Source organism: Neopelma chrysocephalum, unplaced genomic scaffold (genome assembly GCF_003984885.1).
Source record: "Neopelma chrysocephalum unplaced genomic scaffold, ASM398488v2 Primary Assembly neopelma1_44, whole genome shotgun sequence".
NCBI classification, from domain to species: domain Eukaryota; kingdom Metazoa; phylum Chordata; class Aves; order Passeriformes; family Pipridae; genus Neopelma; species Neopelma chrysocephalum.
This window is the reverse complement of record NW_020897703.1, coordinates 10,816,012-10,828,452: the sequence shown is the minus strand read 5'-3', so window position 1 is coordinate 10,828,452 and position 12,441 is coordinate 10,816,012. Positions and strand designations below refer to the sequence as shown.

Below are 12,441 nucleotides of genomic sequence, written 5' to 3'. Positions count from 1 at the left end.
AGAGACCATTCTGCCTTGCACACATGTGCTGCAGTGCAGTCTTGTATACAGTCTTTGAACTTAGTCAATTCTTTTCTAATTAGAACAAACCCCTATGCTTCTGAAGACAGACATTCACGACCCAAGAAATCTCTATATGTTCTACAAGTGTACCTAAATTTAGCAGTTAAACTTAAGTGCTAAACTTCAGGCTATTTACAGAATTCCTTTGTCAATAAGATAATCCTCACTTGAGAAAAAACAATCTTTTTACTTATACCAGATTTCTCAGTCAATGCAATTATGTCTTAAAAAGATCTTCATTGAAGGGTTAGAAGTAAATTTGATGCAGGCATGTTAACTGAAATATATATATATATATATATATATATCACAACCCAAGAGGGCTTTTAAGTATGCATAATATTACTGTGATACTGAGAGTATACATAAGTAGGTGAGAAACTTTTTACACCAAGGCACTATAAAAATAAAACACAAGGATGATCCTCTAAGTCCAAGAACTTTTTCTCTAAAGGATTTTTAGTTATGGATACCTGTAAAATTTTTATTCCTTCTTTTAAGTGATCTAATAATTGGAGCTACTGAAGCAATTCAAACACAAGAAAATGAATCTCAAAGTAATTATTACCTATATTCATTTTTTCAAAATATACATAGTCATCAGTCTCAATGTGTAACTGCAAGGAATAGTCAAGTGCATATGATGGTCTTATACTCCATTTTCCTATCTGTAGTTTCCCACTAAATACCTTAAAACAAGGAAGAACAAATATTTTTCCACTCTAAACGTATACATAACTTTGACAATTAAGATTTTTAAAGAGCATTCTTCTTTTTTTCTACTGAAGGAAAAAAAGAAGGGTATGTGAAATTTTTAAAAATACACTTTTATTTCAGGCTTCACTGACCGGAAAAGGGGCTCAAAATCATTTTTATTAAAAATGGGGCAGCATCCATATTTTACTAAGGTATTTCAAGAAACCCAGTGAGTTGCTGGCCACTCTTGTAATTTCTTGAGCTAAGCTGTAATCAGGAAGGGGGACATGGATCAAATACACAACTAAGTCAAATACTAAGCTCACCAAGGCAACACAGGGGTCAAGAAATCAGAATAGCCAAGAAATATAGCTGCTGAAGGAAAGGCCAAAAGACCAAGACATTAAATCTGCCTCAGGGGACTACAAAGAGGAAGGTGTAGAGGATGGTTAGAAGCAGCAAGGACCAGGCAGGGTTGTCTGCAGTCAGCCCACAAAAGCCACAGCTCACTACTCCCCTGCAACCTGAAAAATTCAAAGCAATCTTGAGGAAGTTTTAAATCTTCACACTATCCTACTAATTCCGAGAAGCATTTGGCAGTACTCTGATAAGTGAATTAAGTTCTGCCTATGGCTTTATGGAAAAACATGAAATACAAATCCTAGTAACAAGCATTTTAGAAGAGATTATGACAATTCTTTAAAAAAACCAGCAATGCTCACTTTTGGAAACTAGTCCATTTGGAAATGCAAGCTAAAATGACCCCTTTAAACAACATAAAATACTTCTGCAGCCCAAACTCAGCTACTTCAACCTTATAAGAAATTTTAAAATAAATCAGCTTTTTGCAACAAATTGACATAAAAGGAATTTGAGACTTCTCATAAGATGGAAGAAGCCACACAACAATAATTGACAGGAATAGATTCAAGAATATATGTACTTAGTAAAAAAGTACACAATCAGAAACAGTCACAGTGTCACACTGATTCACAAAATGTGATCTGCAGCTCTTTAAAAACAAGAGCTGCTCCATCATGTTAATATTACAAACATATTTTTATGGTAGTAGCATACAACAGCAAATCTGCCAAGCCCCCCATGCTCAGTATGAAATGTGATGTTGACTTCTAACTCTCCATGACAGTTCCCACAGTCATCACAACCACATGGTAAAACAACCTCCGATCAGCTGCATACAGCATGAGGCAGGAAGTGGCCATGGTGCTGCGTGTAGAGATTACAAACCCCACACGCTCCTGTCAGCCACAGACTCCTTCAGTCCTTCCGTGTCATGGCATCTGGGGTTTAACACCAGCATGTACTTCCTTTCTTTCTTCTAAACATTCGCCAAATCAGGTTAGTATAAATCTTTTCCTTTGAACGAGAAGGAAGTTTTCCTATCCTTGCTCAAGATCTAGATGTCCACTGTACGGATGGAGAAAAAAAAATTCACATCCTGTCTTACAAAACTATGATACAGAAACTTGATTAATATTCTAATTTACAGTTAAGAAAAAAGGTGAAAAGCTTCTCAGAACTACAAATAACACTTAAGAGAGGTCCTTTAAGGGCATGATTTTTCCAGATCTTTTACACTGCAACAACAAGCCACCACCCAAGTTCTATGCAGAAATATTGGCTAATGCAAAATCACTCAAAGAGTTAAAAACAAGCGTTACTCCATTCCTGGTTTGTCTACCTCTCATTACCCTATCCTATTTGAGTTACATGATACATTGTAATTATGAGGGGACAATTGAGACTCAACAAATTTACAGAGTTAATATATGGCATTGCAACATAGCTGACAATTCAGCCAAATTATGAAGTTGACAACATAATCAGATTTTGACATTAGTTCTGTCAACATTTGTTATTACTGATCAGCAACACACATTTATCTGATACTTGCTAAAGTTTGTAAAGTTCCATTGTCTGGTTTCTCAAGCTGTTTTTGTAACATTCACGAGTTGGTGAGATTAACCCACATACTGAGGAGAGAAAGAATTTCCTTGAAATGTTTTCACAAACCCATTTGAAAGAGAAGGAAAATGCAGTGTAGGTGGCTCTTGTCTAGGAATTTCACTTGTTCCAGAGCATCTGTAACCTGCCTGCAGTAAAGAAGGGGTCCCTGAGTATAGTGGATTTAGTCTTATTCAAATCGAGATCAGCAAAAATCATAGAAACGCAGCATCATTAAGGTTGGAAAAGACCTTCAAGATCATCAAGTCCAACCTTTGACCACACACCACCTTGTCAACTAAACCATAGCACTAAGTGCCATGTCCAGTTGTTTCTTGAACACCTCCAGGGATGCTTACTCCATCACTTCCCTGGGCAGCCCGTTCCAGTGCTTAACCAACCTTTCAGTGAAGACATTCTCCCCGATGTCCAATCTGAACCTCCTCTGGCACAGCTTGAGGTCAATTCCTCTTGTCCTGACAGTAGTTGTCTGGGAGAAAAGGACCATCCCCACCTCCCTTCACATAGTTGTAGAGAGCAATAAGGTCACCCCTGAGCCTCCTTTGCTCCAGGCTAAACAACCCCAGCTTCCTCCACTGCTCCTCATAGGACTTACTCTCTAAAGCTCCAGGACTGTCAGATACTTCTAAAAAGAGTCATTTCCATCCTCAAAATTTATGTTATATATATACAAACAATATATATTCATTTTCAGCAGTTTAAGTCTATATAGAATAAGGCAATAGCACCAAATATCCCTACCCATATGTTACAGTACTTAATAATGTTCATATTACTTACGGGACTTAGGAATGTCGTAACCCCATTGTGGCTGTCAAACTTGACAATAAGATTCTGCTGCTTCTGATGTCACCTGCCTAAAAGAATGTGCTGAAGTTCTTCAAAGTGGGATCTAACAATACCTGAGCAAGTACCAGTGAAACACAAAGCACATCAAGCCTCTAACACTATGCCACACAGTAGCACGGAATTTATTTCTTTAGTCACTACATAAGCTCAAGAAGGCAGGCTCTTGTTTTGACCATTTGAAAAGCTCTCACTGATGAAAAATTCAAGATTTACCATGATTCCTTAGGGCAGATTAGCTTGCTTTTTTACAAAACCCAAGTAATAGGCTCTTTAAATTACAAGATCGTATTTTCCCTCTCCTCACAGAGGAGAGTAGTCAAGACAAAAAATGTAAGTCATAAGAACAGCTACCTCCCGAAAAAAACCCCTGTGTCCTTTGCTGTAGAAGTTGGAAGAAAAGCAGGAGACTGCAAGAGAAAAAGATTCTCTCAAGGTTAAGGCATTTAAATGCTGCAGTGCAGAATCTATCCACAACCTGGGCTCTACCACAGAGCTGCGAGTAATGCTGGGCAAGTTGCTTAAATCAGTCCTTCCACAATCACTAATTGCATACACCTTTCCTGGAAGCCTAACTCGATAACTGCAAAGTCTAGTTGATAGAAGCACTGAATGCTCATGCTGCTATGCAAGACAACAGAAGCTCAGCTGTGAGAACGCACTGCATTGTTCGAAGTGTTGACATACCAGTCCCCACTACTCAAACTGAGCATCCGACATTGCTGAAGACCCATTTCTGCACTGAAGTTTCCCCCTACATGAGGAGAATGCCATTTATTCATATTACAAAGATTATTTTTTTTACTGTTGTTGAAGCATACATTACCTATCCTGTGCACGAAGCCTGATGAGAGTCTTACAAGAAAAAGCAAAACAAAACAAAAATTACTCTTAATTATACACACCAACAAGCTCAGCTGTAGTTGTAAAGGCAACACTTTCTGGCATTTCATAATTTTCAAATTCCTAACTGCAACTTTTAGTGCTGTTTGAGGTCTATAATATGGGTATTCTTGTTTCTCTGATTAACAAGAAACCCAGATAAGCATCAAACATGGTACTGACTATGCACAGGTCCCACAATCTACCAAATATGCATGTCTGGCATAGAGTGCACCTGCATTGCAGATAACAGACCGCACAAGTAGACAAAGGCAGAATCTTTTTCCATAAGCTTTGATGCAGACTTATAAGGGGTTTTCTTGATTGTAACATGTATTAAATAATCTCATTTTAAAAGAAAAATGCAGTGCACCTAGGCACTTATGTGCATTCACAACTTAAAGGCAAAGATTTACCATCCTAATATTATCAGGTGGCCAAAGGAAGAAAGACTATGTAATTTTATTTTTTTTTGTCATATTCAGTCATGCAAAGAAAGAGACTAGCTACTCCTCTGCTAGCTTTTATTAGCATTTTCATTATAAAATCCTATTAGGATGTTCCAATATCTTCTTTGAAAATCTTGCTGCACAGGGCAGAGTAAGAGCTTTTAGAGTGTTTACTTAATATCTCACCCAAACTCATCTTCTGTGGAATACGCCTTGATAATGAGTCTCTGCTCATTTTTTTTTTCTAGCTTAGGAAAACAAGGTTCTTTTTAAAGCTCAAAATTATGATAGATACAAATAAACACTGTAAGGTATAAATGACATGCAAATCACATGAAACTTCCCCCCTCCCTCTTCTCCCACTTTAATGCATACTATGCTAACAGGGCCTGTCACATCACTGATCCTTAAACTAATTAATCTTTGAAATTATATCAAATTATAATAGGACTAAGGAGACCTGAAAGTCTACTCTATTTAGATGGGATGTACTGAGAAGTGTCAAATTAAAACAAAACAGCCTGTGTTATTAAACAAAACCTCCTACCATATGTTTAACTTTCTGGTACCTGCACAAGTATTTATAGAGAGCACAACAGGGCCTACAGCCATAACCATTTATGCTATAAACTCATTAGATCTTACAAGTTCAGTAACACTGAAAAGTGTTAAAGATTCAGCAGGGGACATCCTCTGCTGGGAATCAGCACTACACCAGCCACCGTGAAACAACTCGATTAGGAACCACTCAGTATGAGACCACACTGGTTGTAGAATGGCAACATATTGGCTGCTGTGATGCACCAAAAGCCTCATAAAACTTAAAAATACCATGGCACAGAAACAAACAAACAAACAAAAAACATACACACACATACAAAAACACAACAAAAACCCAAATCAAAACACCAAACCAAAAAAAACCCTAAAAAAGTTCTTTTTGAAGTCACAATATAATTCAAGTTTCACCTCAAGTTAATTTTATTTTGCTCTCCTGACATCATCACTATCATTTCAGTTACTGTTCTTCAGTGACTGTAGTAAGTAGTTACACAGTCTTCCTTTATACACAAGACCTACCTCAGTCTTAAGGATCACCTTCCCTGCCACGCAGGGGCAAGTAATGGATACTATAACAGAGCACACTGGCTTTAAGTTTTGTGGTTTGTTTTCAAGTGGAGACTTTGTGAGACATCTCTCGGAGTGAATCAGTGTGCTCTAGGAGACAAGATTATCCTACCTCACATGCAGAATGACTGACTTAGCTGCAGGTGTGCACCAAGTTCTCCATACTTTCAGTACTGGCATGACTGCACCTAACAGTTTGCCAGTAGAAAGCCAAGAGTAATGAAACGCTGTCCAGTTTATTTCAAAATCATAGCATTTTACCAATACCACAACCCATCATCCTGTCACACAGTAAAATCACCAGGGAAAGGTCTAGAAAACGAGGAACCAAGACAGTTATGCAGAGCCTGCATTCTGCTGCAGACGAAAACGCTTTTCACCTGTTTGTAAACTGAAACCTATTTAATGCTATCTCTCTGTTCAAGGCAAACCTACAACATTTTAAAACCTGTGAAACACTTAAACAAAAAGCTATGTAATCAAAAAGGTAGGTATATAAAGTGAGGAAAGAAGGACTTCAGCTGTCTAAAGCTTCTGCTTGTACTCATGTTTAGCTATTGCCCTCTTAAATTCCTTATTATAATCAAACAAAATCCTCATTTTGTTATCAAACATTATAAATGTTTGACAACAAAAAAAGTTGTTGTCAATAAACGAAATTTTATTGAATAATTTCACTGAGGAATGAAGCATTAAGAGTGTTTTCCTAACAGCCTAACTTGCTCATATTCAAATAATCCTCAATAGTGTAAACCGCACAGTTCTAACATGCCTAAATGTGTATTTGCACCACCTGTCATTAAAAGATCTGTCTGGCAGTTCAGCAGGAGCAAATTGTTAAGGTACCAATATTGATAAGCAAAGGACTGGGACTGCACTGATATAGTTAGATTGGTTTACAAGGCTTCTATTTTTACAAGCCTTGGAAGCTCAGGTTGTCTAATGAATTTTTAACATGTCAATTAATATGTTTATAGAAAGCAACATCAACTTTAGCAAATATATAAGAAAAATCACAGTTGCATGCAAAATGTACAACATGTTAAGACTAAGCTTCACATTTGAGAAATTCAAAAGAATTATTGCAAATGATCTGAGAAAAACAATCACTTAGGAAATAAAAATGTGAAAGTTCATGGGCATGATCCACCACTCTTCGAAATATTAGCTCAACTTCATGAAATGTGAGGTATTACAGGACATAAAAAAAAGGCTTTACTCATGGCAGAGTAAGACCCTCACCTCCTATCACTAAAAGACACATTATACCAAACCAAATTACCAAATATTTTGTTATTTTTACCAAAATAATATTGATGCCATAAATAAAGCAATGCTTACTTAATAATATGTGTTTCTAATGAATGTAACTGTATTAGAGTACTAGCTACTGTTTTGCAGCACTTTCTCCAACAACACAGAATGATGTCAAAGGACTGCATGGTGCAGATATGATTTTTGTCATAATTACCCTGCTCACTCTGTGCATTACATAAAATCAGAAAACATACTAATTTTGTGGAAAAAAAAATTAAAAAAATCCTTAGGACACAAATTTCCAAAATGTCTTAAATGTTTTGTTTTAAAAACACTGGCCTTTTTTAAATAATGAAAACCATAAACTTCCTATTGTAAGATTATGCATCTTTGTGAAACTGCAGTAAAAAGAGAAATTTTACATTTCAAAAGAACCTGTATATTTTGCACTTGTGGGCAAAATGACAACAGAAAATAGCCCTTCAACCAACATTTGAGCTGCATTTGTAGTTAGGCAAGCAGAGCATGTGGTGAAAATCTAGGAACCTATGCAGCTAGAGGGTTATTACCATCACACAGGAGAGTGAAGTTCCTGTAATTCCTTTAACTCTCTGTGCATTCATCAGCCTGAGGATAAAAGATATAAGTGCATTCTACAGATTTGGGTAAATTTCCCCTTTGTTAGCTGGAATATTATGACATTTAACATCTGCCTCTACATTCGCTGCATCAGAGATGATTCAGGATCACATAAGATACAATATTCACACTTGTATCTTAATGGGTGATATATATTAAGTACCACAATTTTCAAATGTAAGGCAAAAGTTATAGAAACAAAATATTTACCTGATATAAGTTGTCATTCAAGGAATTCCAAAGGGTTTAAAGCATAACACAAAGTGATAGCAAAATTTCAGAAAGCAAGCTATTCAGATTGCAAAGTCATCTTTTCTTCCCATTAACTACAGATGACCTAAGCTTTGCAGTGTATTTCAGTACACTAGAGAGAACCTTGCACTCCACTTCCATACTCAGTTACATCCCAACACAGCCTGATGAATGCTTCAAGATTGGAGACTACCACAGCTGTACCATATGCTTATTTTGAAAGCAATGTGGATGCCCCATTTCATAAATTCTCAAACTCTTAAGAGCAAATATTCTCAAACCACAATCCCTTGTGGTAACCTGAAGAGAAAAAACTGCAACAACTGTAAAGCATCTGTTATGTTTTATGCAGTAATCCTCATTGCTGTTCAAAATCTTAGGACTTCCAGAGCTAATTAACTAACAAGCCTACACTCCCCCAAAAGATTATCTTCCACAAGGCTTTTTCCTGCTTTTATACCACCTTATCCCTGAGCAACTGTACTCAAGAAGGAAGATACGCTCTCAATTAAAACTTAGCTGAGAAATGCAAATGATAAAAAAAAAAAAAACAAAAAAAAAACAAAAAAAACAAAAAAACAAAACATGCAGACAGTGAAAAACAGTTGGTTAAGAGAAATTGGTGCTGAGGTACGTTGATCTGTTGTGAGAATGTGTGCAGTGCAGAGGGAGCACAGAGCGATGGACAGCTCCCGCTAGTGCGGGAAGAGGCAAAAACAACACAGTATCTTGACACCTGCTAGTTTTTGTTAATACTGCTAAATTTAAGCAAGCATCCATTACATAATTAATTGGGGAAAAATATACAAGAACTTGGTAACTTGGTGAAAATATCATGTCAGAGGATTGTTTCCTTTCTAATTTCTTACTTCCTTATGGATTATTAAACCAAGCACTTGAAAGAAACATTAGTAATGTGATCAATTTCACAACACCCAGCTTATTTCTGCTTTCAGGGTTCACACAAGCCTATCAATTCCCATTCACTGGAAAAGGTGTGAGGTACAGAAAACCCATCTGGCAAGATCGAACACCAGAAAAAAGTTTGCAACTATGGAGGAACGCCTTAGAAACAAAGCAGAAGAAAAACCTCATCCCTCTAAACCATCTACTGATCTGGTCAGTTGAAAGGAGTAGCAAAATTACTTCTTTGTGAAAGGAGATGTGGCATAACCCATTCCAACCAGTCTAGTGTCAGCTCTGGACTACGCAAAGAGATGCCTTCTTCCCCTTTTCAGAACTGCAATAACAGGGCAGGGGGTGCCTGCATCCACGGCTGAGCACAATGCTGCCGTGAGAGGCAGAAGCTTCAAAAACACGTTCTCCCTGCATCCACCAGCCTGAGCATCTCACCAGTATCCTGCCATTGCCTCTTGTTCTGGACCTGCAGCAGCAGTGCTTTGTCTACATCTACTGCAATCACACAGATGTTTCCCCAGTGACTTCAGGTTTTTACACTACTGTTTCACATTACATTTAATTCAGACAAAACAAACATACAGGTGTATGTTGACAGCAACAGAGGACTTGTTTTGCACTTCATTTTTATACTTTGTCAAAGACATCACTAAAACAGCAGCAGAGAGTATGTGAAATAAAATTATCATCTCCCTCCTCCTACAAGTAGTAGTTAGCTGCAGTTAAATGTTTGTTTTGAAGATTTATTTAAACTTCTGAGTGCTCACAGTGCCACACTTCTCTAACTTTTCCATTTACAGACTTTTCGACTCAAACATAACAATAAAGACCTAGTGCCAAGCCCACAAGATTTAAAACCTATGAAGAGAGTTCCAAGGTTTATTCAGGAGTCAAAAATAAGAAAAAATAAACACAAGCCTTCACACAGGCATGAATATTCTGACAATTCCTCTGAAACAAGGAAATTTTGTGCCTATAGCCACAGAAAACACAATCTTGGACCTACCTCTCCTTCACATTTTGAAACAATGCCACCAGGACGCAAACTTTAACATTTTAAGTATGTCATCACCGTCCACGGGCTTGCAATGCCAAGCACTTACACTCACCATGGGTAATTAGCTCATCAAGGATGACTCCTCCATGTAGGTTAATTCCTCCTTTGCTGAAGAAATTTAACTTTCCCGAAGTCGTATGGATTTGTAACACAAGAAAGCCGAGCTCTGCTCATGCAACTATTTTTCTTAGAAGTCCCTCGGTATGCCAGGAAAGCAGCGCTCCGTCCAGCCTCGGAGCCCGGGAGAAGCAGCCCCGCACCTTTCCCACGTAACACAAATCGTTACGCAAATCCCCCGCGCTGTCGAAGCCCCTGACCTATTTCGAGAAGCGCTTTATCCCTTCTGGAAACAGACGAGGCTGCGGAGACGCCGATAAACCCCACCCACCCATCCCGCCCGGGCACGGCGGGGACCCCGCTACCTGCGGCTCCGACACCGCAAAGTTCGCCCGGCGGCGGGCGCGGAGCGGGCGGGCTGGACCAGGGGCTGCGGCTCTGGCCGCGCCCCGTGCCCGGGCATCCCCGGCGCCGTGACATTGAGCAAGGTCCCCGCCGGCACCTGCCGAGCCGCGGGGCGCCGCCCGCCCCTTACCTCGGCTGCCGCCCGGACGGGAGGAAGTAGGGACGCAGCGCGGCACCGGCTGGCGGGCGCCGCAGCCCCGCTCCGGCCGGACTGAGGCGGGCGCGTCTCAACTCCGCCACCGCCGTCCCGGCCCCTCCGTCCGTCCGTCCGTCCTTGCCCGCGCCCCCGCCCCGCCCGGCACAGGTGGGGCGCGCGCGGGCCGGGGTCGCCCCCGCGGGCGGAGCCTGCGCGCTCGCGCCGGGGGCGGGGCGGGGCCGGCGGGCCCGTGTGGGTGTCCCCGGCTGAGGGGACGCGCCCTGGGAGCGGGGGTGAAAGCGGCTCCGGGAAGGGGCCTCTGCTAGCGGAGCGTGTTTGTTTTCCCTGGGCAAACCCGAACGCGCTTACCTCAGTGTTTCCCGATCCCTCTGGGACTTCCCGTGCCAAAAGCAGCAAAGCCGAGTCCCAGAGGCAACAGCTGTCAAAAAACAACCAGCTGGAAAACCACCGTGCCTCCCGCTTTCCTTGCCCCCCTTCAGTTTCTGGTCGTCAGGGGTTTCTCTGTGTTTCCTAAATTTAAACCGCTAGCGAGACTCCCGGCCCTTTGGCTTTGCCAGCCCACCTGTGAGGGCTTCAAAACAATAACCACTGCTCGTCAGTTCTGTTTTGTCAACTGTAGTAAACTGTATCCCAAATATAATCATTACGCTAGAAGACAGCAGGTTTTAAGAGAAAAATATTTTTTTCAAAAAGATTCTGAATGTACTTAAGAGAAAAATAGTAATCTAAATGGCAGAAACATTAAAATCAATGCAAACTTAAGTATAAGCATTTTTATAGCATCAGTCGAATATTTCTCCTATAGAATGTGATGCAAACAGGGGAAATCCTACAGTACTTAATTTGCTATTCCCCTGCAGAAAGGAAAACAAGAACATTTAACACTGGAGAAAAACTTCTTGCTTTACTTTCATTTCAACTTTTGGAGAAGAGCAGTGCTACTTAATACTATTAAGAATTGCATCATACCTTGTTTACAGTTTTATGTTCAATAAGTTCTTTTAAAGTTCGGGACAGGAAATTTTGAGAGTTTGAATTAATCATCCCATAAAAACATGAATATAGCCCTTCTTCTGATGCTTAACCTACCACAAACTTCATGCTCAGAAGAAATATGAACTCTAAGGTATCACCAAGTTTTGTTGAAAGATTTGCTGGTCTCCTACAGAGAGAAAGAGAAGAAGAAAACAGGACACGTTTCTTTTTCCCCACAAGTCCTGAGTTTTTCTGAACTTGTAGCAGCAGAATAGATGGCATGGTAGGAAAAATCCACTACTGAAACTGGGAACATTAGACCAATGGTAGAGGATTTTGAATGTACGCAACTCCTTCAGTAACTCACCAAAAAACAAAGAAAAAAAATTACCGAGGCTGACAGGATTTGGGATCAATCAGACATCAAACTGATTATCTTCAAAAGGAACATCTATGTGTGATTGCGCATTAGCAATATCCAATATTTTCATATTTGATTATTTTTTGTCTATCTTTTAGCGCTTTTCAAGACAAACTAGAACAATGGTATCCAAAATACCTTCAGAAAGCTCAAAATATCTCTGAGGACTGGAAAAAATAATCAGCTATTTTTCTCTCCATATCCAGCTGTTAAAGTCCTATTGTTAAGAACTAAGAATGTTATATTCAGGCAA

The 12,441-nt window shown here is 39.6% G+C and overlaps 1 protein-coding gene across 1 annotated transcript in view; it reads right to left on the bottom strand.

The window, feature by feature from the left end:
• ZNF385B (zinc finger protein 385B) overlaps nt 1-10,531 on the bottom strand; it is a 166,446-nt gene extending 155,915 nt beyond the window's left edge. Inside the window, exon 1 of the mRNA XM_027678433.1 lies at nt 10,226-10,531. The gene's annotated coding sequence lies outside the window, so the exon portion shown is untranslated. The remainder of the gene's footprint in view (nt 1-10,225) is intronic.
• Nucleotides 10,532-12,441: the final 1,910 nt, after the last annotated feature.